The sequence below is a fragment of the Canis lupus genome, chromosome 20 (genome assembly GCF_048164855.1).
Source record: "Canis lupus baileyi chromosome 20, mCanLup2.hap1, whole genome shotgun sequence".
NCBI classification, from domain to species: Eukaryota; Metazoa; Chordata; class Mammalia; order Carnivora; family Canidae; genus Canis; species Canis lupus.
In genome coordinates this window covers 39,272,965-39,296,029 of record NC_132857.1, presented here as the reverse complement: position 1 = coordinate 39,296,029, position 23,065 = coordinate 39,272,965, and the positions used below count along the sequence as shown (strand labels likewise).

Here is a 23,065-nt window from a genome sequence, read left to right as displayed (position 1 = left end):
ATCCTTTTATTTTTCCCAACCCCTCAATGTCCCACACACCTTCTCTTAGTATAAACAGTACTAGCCAGACAGAGGAAGCAACACCTGAAAAATTGATGGGGAGAAAGGGAATGAATGAAGAGGAGGCTGTAGAGATGGTCATTACAAGGCAGATAATTAAGGTACTGCATCCAAAGACAAATACAGGCCCTAAATTCATTGATATGTTGTACTTTCATTTCTAATCAGTTCAAAATTCTTTCAAATTTTCCTTTGATTCTTTGATTAACAGTTTATTTTGACATTTTATTTCATTTTAAATGTTTGGGCACTTTTGCATATATTCTGTTTTATTCCTATTGTGGTCAGAGAATATACATTGTATGGTTTTAAACATATTAGATTTATTGAGACCTGTTTTGCAGCTCAGAATACAGTCTATCTTGATAAATGTACGGTGTGCACTTGAAAAAAATGTACTTTTTGCTTTTGTATGGTGTTTTATAAATGCCAATTAGGTCAAGTTAATTGACAGTGTTATTCACATCTCTTATATTCTTGATCTTCTTTGTCATTTATCAAGAGAAGAATCTTGAAATTTCCAACTATCACTGAAGATCTATTTTTCACTAAAATTCTATCAATTTGTTTCATGTATTTTGCTTCATTATTAGGCATATAAAAATTCAAAATTGTTATGTCTTCCTAAGAAATTTGGTTTAGTGTGAGCATGATACATCGTGTTTCATTATCTTTTCACCAACTTGCATATCTATATTTCAAGGGAGTTTCTTGTAGAGCGTAGACAGTAGAGTTTTGGTTTTAACCTGACATGACAATCTCTTACCTTCAGTTGGCATTTATAAGCCATTTAAGCCTACTGAATGTGAATATTAATATACTTGCTATTGCTTTCTATTTATCCTTTTTTTCTTTTTCCTATTTCCCTCTCCTCTATTTATATTAAATTATTTTTAATGACTCCAATTTTATTTCCTTTTTGACTTATATACTATAATTCTGGTCTATTGGGTTTTTTTTTTTGCGATTGCTTTAAGATTTATAGCATGCACATATCTTTAATTTAATTCAAGTGATATATCTACTATACATACTATACATACTATACCTTACATATAGTATGCAAATCTTCCTAAGGTTACTTCTATTTCTATCATCCCTAGGCTTTGTGCTCTTGTTGTCATGTTTTATTTTAACAATATTTTAAATTCTTCGGTATGTTTTTATTACTGTAGTTTAAACAACTGCCTTTTAAAGAGAATTAAATAAGTGTGAGAAATAAGTCTTCCTGTTTGCTCACATAGCTACAATTCTTTGGTGTTTTTCATTTTTTTGTGCAGATCCAGGTTTCCATATCATTTTCCTTCTGCCTTAATGGCTTCCTCTAATATTCCTTATAGTACAAGTCTGCTGGTTTTAAATTCAGCTTTGCTATGTGTTAAAAATTATTTTTTATTTCACTCTGAATTTTGAAAAACATTTTTACTCAATCTAAAACTCTAGGTTGTTGTGTTGTTGTTGTTTTCCCTGCCAATGCTTTAAAGGCTTTACTAAATTGCCTTCTGACTTACATTGTTTCTGCTGAGAGATTGGCTGTCATCATTATTGTTCCTCTCTACATATTATATTATTTCACTCTGGTTGCTTTTGGGATTTTATATTTATCAATATTTTTTGAAATTACAGTATAGTTAACATACAGTTTTATATTAATTTCAGAATATAGCAATTCTACACATTACTCAGTGCTCATCATGATAATTGCACTCTTAACCCCCTTCACATGTTTTATCCATCACCACCCACCTCCCCATTAGTAACCACAGTTTGTTCTCTATAACTAAGAGTCTGTTTTTTGACTTGTCTTTTTTCCCTTTGTTTCTTAAATTCCACATATAAGTGAAATCATATGGTATTTTTCTTTTTCTGACTTATTTCACTTAGCTTTACACTCTCTCAATACACTTGTGTTGCTTCAAATGATAATATTTCATTCTTTTTTCAGGGCTGAGTAATATCCCATTATATAATGGAAGATATATATATATATATTTATAGTATATCTATATATTTATATACTTATATTTATATATATTTATCTCCTATAATATAATGGGATATTATTTATATTACTTATATATAAATATATATATTTATCTCCCATAATTTGGCTATTATAAATAATGTTGCAATAACCATAGGGGTGCACATATCTTCTTAAATTAGTGTTTTCATAATATTTGTGTAAATTTGGAGATTATTCGATCTCATATTAATTCCATTTTTAATTTTATACAGAACTTCCAAATTGTTTTCCACATTGGCTACACCAGCTTGCATTCCTACTAATGATGTACAAGTGCTCCCTTTTATCCACATCCTTGCCAATACTTGTTATTTCTTGTCTCTTTGATACTAGTCATTCTAATTGTTGTGAGGTGATATCTCATTGTGGTTCTAATTTGCATTTCTATGATGTTGAACATTTTTTCATGTGTCGGCCATCTGCATGTCTTCTTTGGAAAATGTCTGCTAATGTCTTCTCTCCATTTTTTAATTGGATAAAACTTACTTCTTTGGTATTGAGTTGTATAAGTTATTGACCATATAATCATGGGTTTATTTCTGGGCTTTCTATTTTGTTCCATTGATCTATGTGTCTATTTTTGTTTCAGTGCCATACTGTTTTGATTTCTAGAGCTTTGTAGTATATCTTAGAACCTGGGATTGTGATATCTCCAATTTTGTTCTTTTTTAATATTGCTTTGGTTATTTTGGTTATTTGGTGTCTTAATGGTTCCATACAAATTTTAAGACTATTTATTCTAATTCTGTGAGAAATGCTGTTGGTGCTTTCATAAGACTTGCCTTAAACCTGTAGATTGCTTCGAGTAATATGGAAATGTTAACAATATATGTTCTTCCAATCCATGAGTATGAATGTCTTTCCTTCTGTTTATGGAACCACTTATCAATGTTTTTAAGTCATTTGATTGTAACATCACATGGTATAGATTCCTTCATTTTTCTTGTGGGTTTAATTACTTTGAACCTCTTGGACTCCGTGGGTTTATAGTTTTCATCAAATTTAGAAAAAAAATTGGCCATTAATGTCTTCAAATTTTTTTTTTTCTGTTCTTACCCTTCTTTCTTCCAGGGACTCATATTATATGTATATTTGACTACTCGAAGTTGTCACACAGTTCACTGATGCTTTGTTAGGTTTTTTTTTTTTTTTTTTCTAAGCTTTTTTCTCCCTCCATTTCATTTTGCATAGTATCTATTTATTTATGTTTATATTCACTAATCTATTTTTCTGTAATGCTAATCTGCCATTGATCCTATGTAGTATTTTTGATCTCAAAAATTGTTTTAGTCCTTTTTATAATATTCTATCCTGATGTTATTTCTGGGAGGATTTATAATTTCAAAGGATTTTTCTCATTTTGAATCATATTTCCCTGCTTCTTCAAATGTTGTTTGAGTTTTTTAAGTTTTTATTTATTTATTTCAGACAGAGAGAGCAAGCAAGGGGATGGGCAGAGGCAGAAGAGGAGAGAGAATCTCAAGCTGACTCCACCCTGAGTATGGAGCCCAAGATGGGGCTTGATCCCACAATCGTGTGATTGTGAACTGAGCCAAAATTAAGAGTCGGATCCTCAACCGACTAACCACCTAGACACTCCTGATATATATATTTTTAATCAGATGCCAGAGATTGTGAATTTTATCTTTTCAATTTTCTGGGTATTTTTGCATGTATCTAAATGTGATTGAGCTTTGGTCCTGATATTCAGTTAAAGTTATTTGGAAGTAGTTTGATTCCTTTACATCTTTCTTTTAAGCTTTGTTTAGCAGGTCAGAACAGTGTTCAGTCCAGGTCTAAGTTTGCCCCACTATAAAGGCAAACTCCTTTGAATATTCCACCCAATGCCCATAGCATAAAGAGTGGTTCTTTCCCTGACCCAGGTAGTTTCCTTTTCTCTTCTCTTCTTTTCTAAGATTTTTTTTTAAAGATTTGTTTATTTATTCATGAGACACACACACACAGAGAGAAAGAGAGAGAGAGGCAGAGACACAGGCAGAAGGAGAAGCAGGCTCCATGCCGGGAGCCTGACATAGGACTCAATCCTCGGACTCCAGGATCACACCTGGGCTGAAGGCAGGTGCTAAACTGCTGAGCCACCCAGGCTGCCCCTTCTCTAAGATTGTATTTACTCATTTGACAAAAAGAAAGAGCACGAGCAGGGGGAATAGCAGAGGAAGAGGGAGAAGCAGGCTCTCCTGACTAGGGGGCCCGATGCAGGGCTCAATCCCAGGACCCTGAGATCATGACGAGCTGAAGGCCAACTCTTAACCAGCTGAGCCATCCAGGCACCCCTGACTCAGGTGCCCATGATTTCTTTAGTTGAAAAGTTTAGGGATCCTCTGCAGGTTGTGCCCTGTTTATGCAGATTTCATCCTTATGGTACTCTCACACAAACTCATGAAGCCTTGGTGCTCCATGACTCCTGCCAACTATTTTTCAGTTCATGGAGATCTCAGAGTTCTGCCTAATTTATCCTCTCTGCACCATGTCTTGGAATCTCTCCAGTGGTAAGTCTTAGGGCTAATTTAAGTTTACTAACTTAGATTCTTAGAATCACTATCCTTCACTGCCTGACATTTAGTGTTTTGACAATCATTGTTTCATGTATTTTGCCTGGTTTCTTGTTTTTGTTTTTGTTTTGGTTTGGTGTGGTTTCAGTTTCTGTTTTTAGTTGTTTTAAGCATGATGGTAAATCTGTTCCCTATGACTCAATCCTATCCTAAAATGGATATCTGAAGTTTGAAATCGCATATTGACCTTAGATTATGTTTTACCTCCTGAGGGCAGGATTTACTTAAGAATATAATTTTCCAGAAATGAGATAGATAATGTAAGGAATTATTCTCTAATACTTAATCAGGATACCATTTTGGAACATAGTCTCATAACTCTTGAGATTCCATTGTCATTGTAAATCTTTTGACATGTTGGCCTTGGCTAAAAGCTTTTTTAACATAAATTGCTATTTTTCTCACTCAGACATTTCTCACTTGGAAGCATTCTAAACACCATACAACAGGTTTCTTATATACTCAATAGTGCCAACATACCGCTTATAACTTCTTTTCCTCTAGAAGAGTACTTCCCAATATCTTAGAAGAATTACTTGGAGAGAATGATGTCTCCTGTCTATTCAATGTATATTTGGAGATGGGAAAAAATCCTGGAATGACTTAATGAGATTCAAATTCTGTGACATCATAACACTGATCTCTCTACCTCTGTTGATAGCTAATGCGTATTACAGGCTCTCTGGATGGCTTATCATAGAAGATGACTACGAGCTTGCTTGGTTTGTGTCCAATAGGGATGCATTGAGAACCCAATTATTTAACTTTTTTTTTTCCACCTTTATTTTTTCCAAATAAACACAGGAAACTTCCTAGATCATTGAATCATTGCTTTCTCTAAATGGAAGTCATTCTTCTGCATGTAGATTGTATTTTAAATATAAGCAGTTTCATAGATGTTAGAATGCTGTTGAAAGAAACAAAGAGAAAAAGTGAGAATTTGTTCTGTTTATCCTTTTCTTCAATGATTTCATGGAAGAGTAAATCTTTACAAAAGCTCTCAAATATAGCTTAAGAATAGCTTTTTACAATGTGAACAATGCAGCTTTTAACAGTTTAGCATTTCTAACCTTGCTATCTGACTTAGGGGAAATTTTCTTTGCTTTCTTCATGTCAGGTTTCTCACCTGAAATATAGCCATAATGTATTTTGTTCTTGCATGGACGACATAAGATAATAGTTGTAAAAATCACTTTGAAACACAGACTACCCATTACCTACATAATATACAACCACAATGGTATGTATCATTGCTGAATTATTCCTTTATAAATGCTCAATATAATGGAAGAATGCAAAGCTTGACTCTATCATATATAATTTTCTTATAAAATCCTCTAAAAGAAGAGTCAAAATAAGAGAACAGATTACTCTGACTTCCATGTAGTCTTCATGAGAGTGAGAACAAAGTAGTTAAAAATAAAACAAGTAGGCAGTGTTTGTTAACAACAAAAGGAAATATCCTGGTATCTATTTTTCTTAGGAATGGGCAGTCCTTTTCAAGTCATGTTCATTCTGAAATTACCTTTTTTTTCCCTATTAAAATGCCAAGAGTATCCATACAGAAGAACAAGGACCATGCAAAGCAGAGAAATCATTCGCAGAGTATATCACTGCAGTTTGCAGATAGGGAGATGAAGTAAAACCCTGAAATGTTAGTATCATACATTTCTATGTAGTTAATAGAAAGAGTTGGTCATGATTCCTGATGTCTGTACCTTGAACCATATCTAGACAAAGACTCAAAAACTTTGAAATTAAGTAATTGTGTTTAGTGTTCCTCTGAATTAAAAGAAAGATATTTATTTCCCTTAGCAATGAATAACTGTTAATATTCCTTAGAGATATGGAACATTTAAAAGTTATTTTATAAGCAATATAAAAAGAATAAAAGAATATCCCATGTGTATTTAGAATATAGGTTCATTGTTAGGTGACCTTTGTCATTTTTGTTCCCTTTTTTTGCTTTATCACAAAGACTAGTGATTCTCCTTCTTTCCACGATGGCACCTTACACTTATCTCTTGAATATAGCAGTTAGTTTTTGGAGGACACTTACCCAATAGTAGTGTGTCCTATTCTCACAAGCCTTATCTCATTTGATCCTCCCAGAAACACTGGGGATGAGGGGAGGGGGTACTACTAGTTTGCCTTTGACAGATAGGAAACCAAGGCACATAAAGGTTTAGTAACTTCTTGGTTCACACAATTGATAAGTGGGAGAGTCAGAATTCAAACTGAGCTGCTTGACTCCAAACACTGAGGCCATAAACATGTGAAATATTACATTTGTTACATAAACTTATTCTCTCACTTTGTGGTCTCCCCTAGGACTACACTCCATCAATAATCACTCTGCATCCTGCTGACCTTCCATCACTACCTTGTACCGTAGCTTCTCCATCCTTAGTGGCCCCTTTTGCTCTGTTTATATGTTAAAGTGGTTTTTCATTTTTTTCAAAACCTTAATAATACCGTCATCCTTACCCTCCAGCTCCAACCGCTGCTGCGTCAAAATTCTCAAGGTGACAGTCCATTTGGCCTCTTTCCTGACTTCTCATTCACTTTGTCACACTTAATGCAACTGAAATGGACTCCTAGAATTTACCACTCATTTTCTAATTCCCAAATTTTTACTTTCGGTTCACCTCCTATTTAGATTAAATGCAAAACTTGGCATTTTTACTGCAATATCTTTCTTTAAACTTTCTCCTTTTTTACTTTTTTCCTCCTGATTTTCCCTCTACTTCATTTTGCTCATCTTTACGTTTTATCTTCTCTCCTTTTCCTTATGTATTTGTGTTCCAAGAATTCCAACTTTTACTCTCTCCTCTTCTTGTTCTACAAAGCCCCATTGATGCATGGACAGTAAGAGCCATAAATATATATCTCCAGCCCTGACCTCTCTCTTCAGTGTGGAATCTATGTCACCAACAGCATGATAGACATCACCACCCAAAGGATATGTAGACTTCTCAAATATTTCCAAAAGCAAACATATTATCTCCCACTGCCCTCAGTATTCTCCCCCTCTTCTTTATCCTCTACATGTGAAATGGGAATCATCATTCAATTATCCAGGTTCAAAACTCAAGGCCTTCTTAAATAAGTTAAAACTTGTAAAATGTTTGAGTCCTGCACTTGGAAGCTCTCTATATTTATAAGCCTTTAGCTTAATCACTCTTCCTCATTGCTATATCCAACTGATTTCCAGTCATGACAATTCTATCACCATGCAGTCTCTGGAATTTCTACCTCCTTTTGCACTGACAGTACTTCAGTTCTTTCACACTACTGATTTATAAAACAACTGAACTGGTCTCCCTGACTTTAAATTCTAATCATTTCTATTATATTTTCCAAGTACCTGCAGAGTTATCTTGCTAAATTAAGCAGGATCACGTAGAGTTATGTGATAAGTTCATGTAATCATGCTACATAAGGTCTTTCTCAATGTAAACAAAATTACCATACCAGTCACACCAGTTGCCATTTACCTTATAACACATTCCATGCTGTGCTCTAGCCAGATTGCTTCTCAACTCTGAGACTAACCTTTCTGTGCCTTCACGCATCGTATTCTTTTTACGTGTTTCCTCCATGGTTTCTCTTTTTGCCTTGAAAAACTCCTACTTAATTTTTAATCCTAAACTTAAACATAAATCTTTTCCTATTTATCTCCCTATCCACTTCCATTCTTAGCCCCATAAGGCAGAATGGAGTGCTAGAACCTCAGATTTCTATGCAATTTTTAGAAACCAATCTTATAACACAAACTATCCATCACTTCCATAATATTGTATCTCTACAATATGTTCTTTCTATTATACACTACTTGAGCAATAATTAATTATAATTACCATATATTTTCACGGAGGAAATTCAATCTTGTTTAACTTTGGATTCCAGAACAATTAATGTATTTAGCACATAGCAATTCTCAAAAAATATTTGTGGAATGAATAAAATTAGACAACTCTTAAATTTCACCTCCTCAGCCAAGCCGGTGTTGAACTGTGATTATGGTAGAAACTGCCTTTATGCTTCACATCCTTCCTTTGGATCCTTTAACACCCCATGTGTAAATGTGGTAGGATGCCTGAATCTCTATTTGAAGATTAAATTCTAAATCTCGTTATCCTCTTGTAAAGTGATGCAACTACTTCATAAGGATGTCACGTTATTTTAATAAGTTTATATTCATAAAATAATAGCATTAAAAGTAGTACATGCTTTAATAAAGCATTAAAGCAGTACATGATTAGAATCTAAGAAAATTAATTATTATTATGACTTATTTATTTTCCTGTTTCCCCCCTCTGGTATCTTTGTGCACAGTGCTTCCTAAAAATCGTATTAATGTTGTCCTATGTTTTCCACCTATGAGGCAGAGAGCAGTGATCCCTCTTGAAAAAAAAAAATATACATATGCATTTAAGCCCTGTAATGTTTTTTGGTGAAAAATTATCAGTCATAACAGAGTGCAATTATTATTTTTTGTTTATTATTATTATTATGTTTTATTATTATAAGAGCAAGGAACTTTTAATCAAATTATTATAGTCTCTTGTTAAGAAATCTAAAAATGTTTAAAAGTAGTGTTTAATTATCACATAATTCTAAAAGTTTAACAAAGAAAACAGAAGGCATTGATGTGCTTGTGCTCGCTCTTATTTTCTAAGTTAGCATCTCAATGTACAAACTACTTGGCACTTCCTAAATTCTCTTCAGTTAATGCTTCATCTGACCACAATTAGTTTTTTGTTGTCATTTTACATTGCTGATTTTTTTTAATCAGAGTACTTTATGCTCATTAACCCATCATCTATATTCATTTACAATTCAGTATCTCAACATAAAGTTTTCTTGTTACAAGGTTGTTGGGTTTTTTTTGGGGGGGGGGATTAAAGAAACTTGAACGTTCTATAGTAGAAACATATTAAAATGTAGAAAAAGATGTATCTGTAAGTTTCCCCAAATCTGCAAAACATGAACCACCTCTTATCACTCACTTTTTCAGGCCTCAGGATTGAACTAGCTCCGAGAGAAGACCATGTAATGTTTTTTGAGAGGGAGAAGCAGTGGGTTCCAGGGCCATTCTTCTTCCTTTCCAAGTGGATTAAGCTGTCAAGAGAGTCATTTGTCTACCATCACAGACCAGAACTCAATAGTTAAATACAAATCATGTGAAATGCACTGAGCAACCTGTGGCGGTTTGTGTGTTGACAAATTTAAAAATAATCTTCTGGGATTACACATTTTTAATGATTTTGCTCTATCATTTGGTTTGTGCTTCCTAAATATTATTTACACATATTGAAGAACTAGAAGATTATGAAGGAAAGATAAAAATTATAAATACTAAATATTCTAAATATTCTAAAGTTGTTACTGGAAATCTTTGTAGACCCACGTAATATGTGTGTGTGTAATATATACACATGTATGTGACAACAATTTTTTTTTCTTTCCTGTCTCAAAAATCTTAGGTAAAGTCCTGGTTCATTTATTCATGGCTTTCTTTCATTTTTAAAACAAATATTCACTTAGCAGCTACTAAGTTCCAGGAACTCTGCTAGGCAAGAGAAACTAAAGAAGGCAAAAGGATCACTCTCAAGAAGTTTGTATTTCCTATGCAATGATTTTCAAAGTGTTATACTGAGACCACTGACATGAAGAGTACCTTGAGTATTTGTTAATTATGTAGATGCTTGATGTCACTCCAAATTATAATTTCTGTTTATGGGCTTCCAAGACCTATATTCTTAACAAGCACTTAGTTGATTATTTTGCTCTTTAAGATTTGCACACTGACCTGGGTGTCTCATTCAGTTAAGCATCTGCCTTCAGCTCAGGTCATGATCTTGGGGTCCTGGGATTGAGTTCCCGCTCAGTGGGAGCCTGCTTCTTCCTCTCCATTGCTGGTGCTCTCTCTGTCTCTCAAATAAATAAATACAATTTTTAAAATAATAAATAGGGACACCTGGCTGGCTCAGTGGTTGAACATCTGCCTTCAGCTCAGGGTGTGATCCCAGAGTTCCGGGATTGAGTCCCACATCAGGCTGCCTGTGGGGAGCCTGCTACTCCTTCTGCTTGTGTCTCTGCCTCTCTCTGTGTCTCTGCTGAATATATAAATAATATATTTCAAAATAAAATAAAAGATAGATAATAGATAAATTTGCACATTGAACTAACTTTGTTATACAATGAATGATCTGAGAAACAGTGAATATATCAGCACTTCCCATCCCCATACCTTCTGTTTCAAACTCTACATTTTAACTTGTCAGGTGGTTCATGTGCACTTTAAAGTCTAAGAGGCATTGATCTGGTCTGTATGATCTCTGAGGCCAACCATATAATGAAGCTATGTAATTGAAGAGTAATGTGTGAGACACTAACTCAAATGTTCTCCAGAACTTGAATTCTACCGTTACCTATTATTCTATTTTAACATTTGACAAGTGAGTCTATTTTAACTACTATACTTGAGTTTCTTTGTTTAAGTTCCCAAAAGGCACCAAAATTTTGAATAGTCATGTGTTGTTTGGGCTGATCAGTTAGTGTCTGGATACCTATTCTCTGCCTGGGCGTGTAGGCAATGAATACAGGTGGAAGATCTGTGTTACAAAATGAGAAAAAGAATAGAAGTCAGTTCAACCTGTCTTCAATCATCTGTTCATTCATTTTTTTATAAATTTTTTTTATTGGTGTTTAATTTGCCAACCTATAGAATAACACCCAGTACTCATCCCGTCAAGTAGGGGAGGTGGGCAGGGGGTGGGGGTGACTGGGTGATGTTCATTCATTTTATTTTAAAAAATTGAGTACACTTCTGCTATAAGCCAGAGATTTAAATAGAATTTAAAATACCAACTGTTCACTGTTATGGCTAAGGCTCTGGTCAACCACAGGCTACTAGTAGGTCAGTTTGTGGGGAGCCAAAAGTTAAATGCATAATTTCAACGATATGAGATTTTTGCTTCTAACTCCTGCAATATTCTGGGGTCCACTGTATAAAGTTCTTGGTTTTGCAGGACTGTAAGTTTTGAGATGGGAGGGAAGTGGGAAATGATGGACAGAGAAAGTAAGGGGCCAGATATTGCAGAGAGTTGTATGCCATTTGAAAAATCTCAGATTTATTCCATAGAAGGTACATGTCTATTGAATGGCTTTGATTAGATAAATCATTTCAGATAAATTGATTTTTTAAGAATGACAATTAATAGTGTAAACTTTTAGATACTAGTGAATCCAAATTTTCTGTGACTGCATTTTTTGGCTTCTGGAGAATAAATACATAAAGGAAACAGCTAGCTGTATTGTGAGAATTTGTAGATATTCTGGCCCCAAGAAGAGGGTCAGCATGATATGATTTCTTATACCAGAGAGCAAGACCTTCCCAGTAGTTTTTTGACCTGGCAAATTATGTGTACACACTTTTCCCCCATGAGTTAGTGCATTGAGTTGTTTTTCTTGTAGGTCAGGTGCATTTAAAAAAATTGTTTTGTGATTACCTCCATAATCATGGCCAATTTTTAAGCTGTCATTTTAAAAATAATTTTTAGGTTGTTTGGTACATTGGGATCCTAGAGACTGCATATTATTGGGCACAATAACTAATGGTGCCAGACTCTACTGAGGTGCAAGTGTACATATCAGGGGCACCTGGGTTGTTCTGTGGTTAAGCATCTTCCTTTGGCTCAGGTTATGATCCTGGGGTCCTGGGATCAAGTCCTGCATCAGGCTCCTCACAGGAAGCCTGCTTTTCCCTCTGCCTGTGTCTCTACCTCTGACTCTCTGTGTCTCTCAAGAATAACAAATAAAATCTTAAAACAAAACACATGTACATATCCATCAGCAACTGTTCAATGGGCAGGGTTTTTTTTAAAGATTTTATTTATTTATTCATGAGAGATACACAGAGAGAGAGAGAGAGAGAGGCACAGGCAGAGGGAGAAGCAGGCTCCATGCAGGGAGCCCGACGTGGGACTCGATCCAGTGTCTCCAGGGACACGCCCTGGGCCTAAGGCAGTGCTAAACCGCTGAGCCACCTGGGCTACCCGAATGGACAGTTTTTAAGCATTGCCTTACTAACACTAACTCCTAGTCCTCAACCTGACACTTACAAACCTTCATCTGATGAATCCATCCAACCAACCATTCTGAAGACCATATAAATATAAACATAGATGATACTAGAATCTAATTTGTTCAACCACCCTCAGATCCATTCAAGCCACAGATATAGATCTACTTTAAAGCTTCTTTAAAGCTTCTAATTCTAAATTGTTTTAAATTGTGGGCTAATTTATCATTATCATTAATTTATTTTTGTAACTAAGTAATTTTAGTACCAAATTTAAATTTGGTACTAAATTTAAATTAAATTTAAAGAAAATTTTATTTTCTTTAAAGCTTCTAATTCTAAATTGTTTTAAATTGTGGGCTAATTTAAAATTAATTGTTTTAAAAAGTGGGCTAATTTATCATTATCATTAATTTATTTTTGTAATTAAGTAATTTTAGTACCAATTTCAGGTACAAACCAAGAGGAAAGGAGAAGACTTACTAACATATGGTCTTGTCTAGAGCAGATATTTATTATTATTTTTTGTATTCTGTGATCACCCGGCCCATGGAATAAAATGACTTATTGATGGGATCTCTTTCATTAACTAACTTTCAAGGAATACCAGTTCTGCTCCCACTGATGTGATTTTCAGTATCTGGCACTTGTGTCATATGAAACAAATAATCACTGGTTTCTTACTTTGAGTTTGGCCTGGCATTCACCCAGGAAAGAAGGATTGTACATCATTCTTCCTGACCATGAGATGTTGCTTATCTGATAGGATAAAATAGAGAAGATCTCCAGCTTTGTGATTTTTTTATGACCGAAGTCAGGATGTGAACTTAGGGATCTCTCCTTTTATGATTTAAAAGTTATATTCTATATACATTTTTCATAGTAACAGTGCTGTTTTCTTCGTGGTGTTTTTTGTTTTTCTTGCTGTTTCTCTACTTTTCCCCTTGTTGTATCACAGTGGAACTTCTTCACTCTCTTTCTTCCACATAGTATATCTTTCTAGGTCACACCATGGCTGCCTCAAGAATTTTAATGAGAGTTATAAATCTACAGTGTCCACATACCTGGAAATTCTCTTCCTGACCTTATCCTTCATCATTTTCGCATGAGAATTTGTTATGACTTTGAGGAATGGTATGTTTTAAGAAAACAAATTCTATAAATAGGTGGTGCCCTTCGTTACACAGTGAGGATGGCATGAGCCTACTGGTCATCTGTCAATAAAGCCATCTGTTGCTTGTTGGTTTTCTACAATAGAGTTCTCATTATGAAGCTTGCACCTCCTTTCCTCAAATTAAGCTATGTTTTGTTTTTGTTTTTGTTTTGCTGTCTCATTATCTTTCTCTCAAGAACCTAAGATTTAGTAGAAAGAGCATTTAAAATTAAAAAAAAAAATGCAAGTTTCGGTTTGGAGTTGATCACCAATTCACTAAATGATTCTCAGTTCCCACATCTGTTAAATGGATAAAAAGATAGCAAACTTCAAAGGATTGCTCTAAGTTTCAAATAATGAAATATAGGTAAAATGCTAATATTTTATCTTATAGACTGTTCTCATAAAAACCTGGTGTCATTGCTATTGTAATATTGTGAACATATTTTATTCCTGATTGTTGATTTATGAAGTGTTAGAACCAAAACATTTCTTAATTTCAGCCCTTCATATTGCAGGCTAGGAAAGGATGTTGCTCAAGGAGCAGAGGGCAAAAATAGACTAGTCTCTTCAGACCATCATGATACTCCATTTTCAATTCATGCCATAATCTATTTTATTTTATTTTCCCCAGGCTGGTATTTTTTTTTTTTTTTAAGATTTTATTTATTTATTCATGATAGTCACAGAGAGAGAGAGAGAGAGAGAGAGAGGCAGAGACACAGGCAGAGGGAGAAGCAGGCTCCATGCACCGGGAGCCCGACGTGGGATCCGATCCCGGGTCTCCAGGATCGCGCCCTGGGCCAAAGGCAGGCGCCAAACCGCTGCGCCACCCAGGGATCCCTTGGCTGGTATTTTTATACTTCCTCCTCTTACTTCATAACATTCACTTGTAGACCATTTTAAATTTGAACCTAATAATCAGGGACTCTGCCTAATTAACTAAATCTGCCTAATGTTTCATGCAAAACCCTTGGACTTTGATATTTTGCATATTAAATAATTTCATAATTTTGAGTTTATTTCAGTAATGATATATGCAGAATTATTTCACCAAGTAGTGTTGTTTGACCAAAGCTATACTCTACCCCACAGACATAGGCAGATTTCCCCAGTTCAAGGGTGCTGTGATCTATTTAAGCCTTGCTAGCCAAACTAATTAAGATATTTCATTTAGGGAATTCAGAGTGTTAACTTTTTTTTTTTTTTGAGAGTCTCTAACTGATACTTTATGTATTAATAAAGAAATATTTATTGTGTTGATTTGTTTCTCCTTAAAATATAATGTGATGTTGCATGATTGGTTTAGCCAGTTTTGAATATTAGAAAATGATGCAAAATCACATGAATCTTGAAAAGGTCATATTTATTTGAAAAATCAATTGATTGGACTGAAATCAATTCAGTTTCCAAGATCACAAAATTTGAGAGACCTTACAGGTTTGCTAGGCTGTTGTTTGTAAGCACCCTTATCAAAGTGTGTAGTCATATAAATACTAACAATTTGAATAGCTGGTAATTTAAACTGTCTTCTTTTACAGAATGTACATCAAGCTTCATAGTTTTCAGTTTCTAAACTCATCATATATGACTATTAAAGAAAATACAGTGAACCCTCAATTATTCAGGGATGGACCAGTCAATTGACATATCCATCAGTTTCTTAATTCTTCTATTTCCTTGCTGCTTGTTTTGTGATCCTTATCAGTATCCACTAGCAATTTGGTCAAAATGAAGAAAAGAAACTTTAAAAAAAAATCCAATTTAAGTATTGTTTTTTTATTTGCAAGTTAGCTTTTAAATTTGAAATTGTAGAGAAAACATTTGAAACACTGGCTTTTATTGGAAGTTTTGATATATCTGTATATATATATATATATATTATTGGAAGTTTTTAAATATCTATATATTAAAGATATCAAAACTCTTCCCCTTTACTAATTCTGTGGTGTTCAAAGATATATTTTGGCCAGATAAAGAAGAATACAGATGATACATTTGATTTATCAATTTTGTTAGTTTGTGTTTTTCTGTTCAACTTTGTTTCATTTTGTTTCTTTCAGTAATTTGGTGAGTAATTTTCTCAAATTAGTGTTTGCACAAGAGAGATGTTTGATGTGTGCTGGGAGACTGTGTCTATGCCTTCTGATTGATGTTAAATAAATTCAATTGGTAATTTTGAATTGACCAGCTATTTTCATGTAAAAGCAATAACAGACATTTTGGTAAGATAAAAAGGGAACTTAAGGTTCTAGTAATTAATTAAAGTGTAAACAATTCAATATCATCTCCATCTATAAAGCCATCATTTTCACAAATCATACTGTTTTAAACAAGGACAGAATCTATCTCTGGTTAAAAAGGATATTAATTTTTATCTAATGAAATAAAGATAACCACTCAAAATCATATCATTTGAATTCTTGGAAACTTTTAAAGCTTAAATAGATTTCTACCCTTCACACCCCATGGGCATTTTTAATAAGCCACAAGATATGATTCTCAGCTTGGGTGAGGAAATAAAATGGGAATCTCTCTCTAGAGAACCCTTATATATATTACATCCAATTAGACCTGTGCTGGCTCTGTGAAGTCGTCCTAAATCACGGTGGATGATAACAGTTTGCAATTTTCAACCAGAGAATCCACCTTAGTTTGTAAGTTCAGTAGTCAGTGCTTGACAGTAGTAACTTATTTTGATAGAGGAGACATATAGCAACTACCTTATAAAGGCTGAAGACCAAAACATTCAATTGTCCAAAAATATTATGGAGAGAAGGACATATTCTAATATAATTAATTTGAAAATGTGATGATACTATATTTATTAAAAATGTATTATTTCCCAAATACTTTTCAACCTTTGCATAAATTTGCTATATGTGAATTTTATTTATTTCAGCATATCCATTCTGTTTTTGTCTCCTCTGAGCTTTTTTAAAAATCTGAATTGCTATTTCCTTAATATTAGTACAGATTCTAATGTGTGGTTGGTTATATTTTGTATTTTAATTTTGTTTTTGTTATGTAAACTTCATCAGCAAAATACCACCTGTTACATGTTAAAAATGGACCGTATCCTCATTCAATTTAGTTAATGTTCAGAATCCAAAGTCGAAGAGGTGTCCCTCTATGTTGTTTTGTAGGCATTTGTTGTTTGCAAGCATATGAGAATTAACTATTTTAATAGTAGTAACACATACTGTTACTGTGGAACAAGATATTCCTTGATCCACAAAACGCATTGAAAATTTTATAAATTATAAAGGTGCTGGATAGGTGAATCTCATGCCAGTGTTGAATAAGTCAAATGTTTTGACATTTTATCAATTCTTCTAACCAGTTATCTGATTTTGACAAATATATTTACACTGTACCCTTTTAAATCCATTCATTTTGTCATTGCTCTTTGCCAGAGATGCTAAATGTTAATTAAATCTTTACTATATCAATCACTCTTATGTTGCAATTGAAAAAATACTGTGTATTCAGTCTCATCTTAATATTTCTCAACTTCAGAAAATATTTGTCCATAGTCATACTGTAGTTAGTATGAATTATTTCTTTTTTTTTGTGAGTATGAATTATTTCTAATCAGATTTTAACCCCTTCTCTTTCATTCTTTTAAATCAGTAAAACTAAAAAAAAAAAAAACTAAAAAAAAATCAGTAAAACTTTAATATTTTTCTTCCTTTCTTGTAAGTCCAAATGTTGTAGATAACAATAGTCAATGTGAGTCATATACAGTTTAATATGTTTAATATGTAAAATAAAAGGGCAGCAACCTAGACATCTGAACAAATTAATAATGAAAAAAATATTAGACATCAAAATAAAATTGTAATCTTCCAAATAATATTAAATAAATAGATAAATAAATAAGCTATATTTCTTTTATCTTCCAAATAAGATTAAATAAATAAATAAGCAAGCAAGCTATAAGGACAGTTTCTAAAATTAGAAAATCTGAAAGTAATACATATAATAGAATCAGTAACTAAAAGAGAGGCTCTCTTGCTGATCTTCAGGTACCACAAATATCTTTTGCCAGCTCCCCAAAATTTCTCTTTCTCAAACTATTTCTGTCTGCTTACCTAAAGATGACTTCTCACTCACCATCCCTTTCAGTTTCCATTCTTTATGAATCAATCCCTCATCAGCTGTGTCTACAATTTACTCCACCTTGTAAACAGTAATATTCTATGTGTATAGAGCTCAGTTTTATAATTTTCTTACTCTCTAGTGATATATCATCTTTTTAATTTAATTTTACATATAAATGACTTGTTCCCTCAAACTAAGTGTAAAGCCACTAAGGACTAGAATCCATTTTATTCTTTTGGCCTGCCCATGATCTCTGGTACAATGTCATGGCTAACAGCCTATTGTATACATACACTTGGATGTTCTCCACATATCTAAAATTTCACCCGTGCTCAACTTCTCATCTCTTTTTCCTTGTTTTTCAACTAAGTAGCTCCAGCATGTTACTCATTGGTCAAACCAGTTGAGGAATGTCATCCTCCCTAGTCCAATAAATTAGTGAGTTTTATCTGGTGTTATTTCAAGTTTCATGTTTCTCTCAAATGTCAGCAAGTAAATTAAATGCAGGAAGTTATGTCTTCACAATTTTACCACCTGCAATTAAAGAGAATATGTTTAATAAATATTTTAATGAGCAAATGGATGATTGAATAGATAAATGATCAGATAAATAAGTACTAATACATAATAAATAAGTGTCAAAGGAACAAGCCATAAAATTATATAGTATGGAAACAATGACATATTACTTTCTTTTAAAAATATTTTTAAATCCACTTAATAACACATTAACTTTAGTATAGTATAAATAATGATAATAATGATGAAGTTAGCCATCCAATATCTTAAGAAGTAACATTGTTAAATATTTAGTGCATGCTGGATATTTCACTGTGTCCATTTATACCAACATAATATATGCCACACTTAATTGTTGATTTTCTTAACAGTCTTGAAGAAGAAGAGTGTATCAGACTGTAGAAAGCTAGCTCTGGCTTCTAAGTCATCAACAAAACTACTCACTTATAGTTTTTCATTCCCTGTCCTTATCTATGCAACAGAGATACTATTTGCTGACTTTATGGCAATATAGTTATGAGAAGTGAAACAAGATGTTGGGAATAAAAATCCTATAACAAAGATATGCCAAAAATGTAGCTATTTGGATGACAACAGAGTAAGACCTAAAAACACACAAACTACCAAAATGATTCAAAAACAGAAAATCTGAATAGACTTATTATAGATAAAGAGATTAAATTGGTAATCAAACACAGCGCATAACCACTGGTGAATTCTACAAAACACTTGAAGAAAAATCCATTATTTCTCAAACTCTTCCAAAAAATGCAATAGGAGACAACACTTCTTAAATCATTATATTAGATCTAAAAAACCCTAATATCGAAGCCAGGCAAAGGCCACACAATAAAATTAAACTGCAGATCAATATCCCTTATGAATATAGATAGAAAAATCCTCAAAAAATACTAGCAAACTGAACCCAGCAGCCTATTAAAAAGATTATACACAATGACTAAGTAAGATTTATCCTAGGAAACAGCAGGTGGTTCAACATTTAAAAATAATTTAATGTAATACACCGTATAAAGAGAATGTAAGAGAGGAAAAAACACCATATGATCTCAGTAGACCCAGAAAAATCCTGGCAAAATCTAATATCATTTTTATGACCAAAATATTCAGCAAAATATTCAGCCAAATAGAACTATAATGGAACTTCCTCATCTTGATAAAGGGCATTTATGAAAATCCCACAGCTAACTTCACATGAATGGTAAAAGACTGAAAGCTTTTGTGCTAACATAAGGAACAGGCCAAGGATGTCTGCTTCCATAATTCTATTCAACAATTACCGAAATTTCTAGTTGGAGCAGTTAGGCAAGAAAAATAAATAAAAGGTATCAGCACAGAAAGAAGCAAAACAATCACTATTCACAGATGACATGATTTCATAAATAGGAAACCATAAATAATCCACAAGAATACCTATTAGAACTAATCAATGAGTTCAACAGTTTCAGGATACAAGATACCAAAACTCAGTTGTGTTTTAACATACTTGGAAAGAACAATTCAAAAGTGAAAATGTTAGAAACATTCCCACATATAATAAGATCACAAAATGAAGCATAAGAAAGCATTCCTAAATATAATAGCATCACAAAGAGTAAGATACTTATGAGTAAATTTAACCAAGGAAGTACAAAGCTATTCATTGAAAAACACAAAATATTCTTGAAATCAAAGATTTAAATAAATCGAAAGACATCCATGTATATGGATTAGAAAATATAATATTATTAAAATGGCAATATTTTCCAAAATGACCTACACTTTGAATACAATCCTATCAAAATTCCATCTTCTTTTTCTTTCCAGAAATAGATAAGTTCACTCCAAAATGTGGATGTCATATGTCAAAATTATTGATGTCATATTTAAGAAAACTCTACCTAATCCAATCATAGGGAGATTTATATATGCGTTTCCTTCTTTTATATATATATATATATATATATATATATATATATATATATACACACACAAGTAATTCAAAATAGCCAAAACAATATCAAAAAAAGAAAAAGTTGGAGAATTCACAGTTCCTGATTTCAAGACTAACTCCCAAGCTGCTGAGATGGCCATATAGTGTTTTTTCATCTCCTATATTTTACTTATGTGACATAATGCAGTAATCAAAATAGTGTGGTACTGGGCCACCTAAGTGGCTCAGTCAGTTAAGTGTCTGCCTTCAACTCAGATCATGATCTCAGGGACCTGGGATTGAGCCCCACATCAGGCTCCCTGCTCAACAGGGAGTCTGTATTTCCTTCTCCCTCTGCCCCTCCTCCTGCTCATACTCTCTCTCTCAAATACATACATACATACATACATACATACATACAATGTGGTACTGGCATAAAAATAGATATGTAGGTCCAGAAATAAAACCATACATGTACAGCTAAACTGATCTTCACTGAGAATGCCAGGACATCTCAATGGGGGAAAGAATAATCTTTTTAACAAATAGTGCTGGAACAACTGGAAAGCCACAAGAGAAAGATGGAGTTTGGATCCTAATTTCATACCACATACAAAAATTAACACAAAATGGATCAAAGACATAAAGGTAACACCTAAAAAAGATATAACTCTGAGAAGGAAACACATCTATAAATCTCCCTATGATTGGATTGGGCAGGGTTTTCTTAAATATGAGACCAGAAGCACAAGCAACAAAAGAAAAAAAGGTAACCTGAACTTAATCAAATTTAAAAACTTATTCCTCAAAATACAATATCAAAAAAGTAAAAGGATAGCGCATGGAATAGGAGATGATCTTTGCAAGTAACATATCTGATTATCTGATAAGGATCTCATATCCGGAATATGTAAATAATGTTCACAACTCAGCAGCCAAAAGATAGCCAACACAACTGAAAAATCAACAATCATCTGGTGTGAATAGATATTTCTTCAAAGATCTACAGATGGCCAGCCAGTAAGCACATGAAAAGATGCTCAACACCAAGGGTCATTCAGGAAATGCAAATCAAAACTGCAATGAGATATACTTCAAACCCATTAGAATGGCTGGGTAAAATAAATTAATAAAAATAATAAACAAAATTGGTAATAATAAGTGTTACTGATAAAAGTGGAGAAGCTGGATTCTTGGCACATTGCTGGTGGTAGTATGAAATGCTGCAGACACTATGAGGCATAATTTGACAGTTACTCCAAAACTTAAACACAGAGTTACGATGTGACTCAGCAATTCCTCTCCTAGTCTTAACTAAGAGAATTGAAAATATGCTTTCACACAAACACTGGTCCATAATGTTCCTATCCACATTATACACAAAAGGTGGGAATAACCCAAATGTCCACCAACTGGCAAATGGGTAAACAAATAACTGGTATAATCATGCAATGGAATATTAATTCAGTCATAAAAGGGACAAATACCGATACATGCATGAGCCCTGAAAATAAGATGCTAAGTGAAAGAAGACAGATGCAAAAGGCCATGTATTGTAAAATTCTATAAAAATAAAACATCCAGAATAAATAGGACATTCATAAAGACATAAAGTACATTACTGGTTACAAGAGCTGAGGGGCTTGGGAGAATTGGTACTGAATACTGAATGATTCTGACATTTCTTCTGGGGGCAATGAAAATGTTCTACAATTAGATAGTGGTGATGGTTGGACATCATTGTGACTCTACTAAAGATGACTGAAACATATACTTTAAAATGGTAAGATGGGAAATAACATCTCAATTTTTAAGAATTGGAAAAAGAAATATCTAACAGAAATTTTGAAAATGAATATGAATGTGGAAAATATATCTCATGTACTTTCTTTTTTTTTCTCTTTTTTTTTCTCATGTACTTTCAATGTAAGGTGTATTTACATGAAAATTCGATTTTTCAGACTCTTTCTCCAAAATGTATAATGTACTCATTTACCACTTATTGTCATATCAATAAGTTAAATGTTAAATGACTTATTTATGTTCTGGCTTGGAAGAATCAAGTTAATATACTATCACTGGCAGTGCCTTGCCCCATTTTTGCCTTCAAGTAAATGCTTTTTTGTCAGTTACAAAATGAATAGAACAGCCAAAACATGTTAGGTTCTTGGAGATCAGATCATTTAATTGATGCACATAACTAAAATTTTAGCCAATTTTCTTGTACTTAATAGAATATGATCAGGTATTATCATCTTTGGTTTTAGTACTAAATGTTCTGTGGCTCCTTAGATCCTAGAACAATGGAAAAGAAGATGGAAAAGTGGTCCACTTTCTAGTCACAGAGACTTTCAAGCCTTAAGGTAGTTGACATTGATGAACATCATATTTGACTCTTGCTTCCTGAAGGCAACTCTTAAAAACTTGAGTCTGTGGAACTCAGTTCTAGCATCACTTCCATCCATGACACTTCATTGCAAGTGACAGAGTGGACTTCTCTTCAATAGCATTCTTGGCGGGGAAATGTACTATGCGGTTCATGTTTGTAGGTTCTTGTGGCAACTAGAGTGAAACTCAAGTTTTAAGCAAACAACTAAAAGTAAAATTTACT

At 33.4% G+C, this 23,065-nt stretch overlaps 1 protein-coding gene across 1 annotated transcript in view; it reads left to right on the top strand.

Moving 5' to 3' along the window:
- The window catches only part of DPP10 (dipeptidyl peptidase like 10), a 1,275,784-nt gene that overhangs the window by 542,727 nt on the left and 709,992 nt on the right, over positions 1 to 23,065 (top strand). The window lies entirely within an intron of this gene.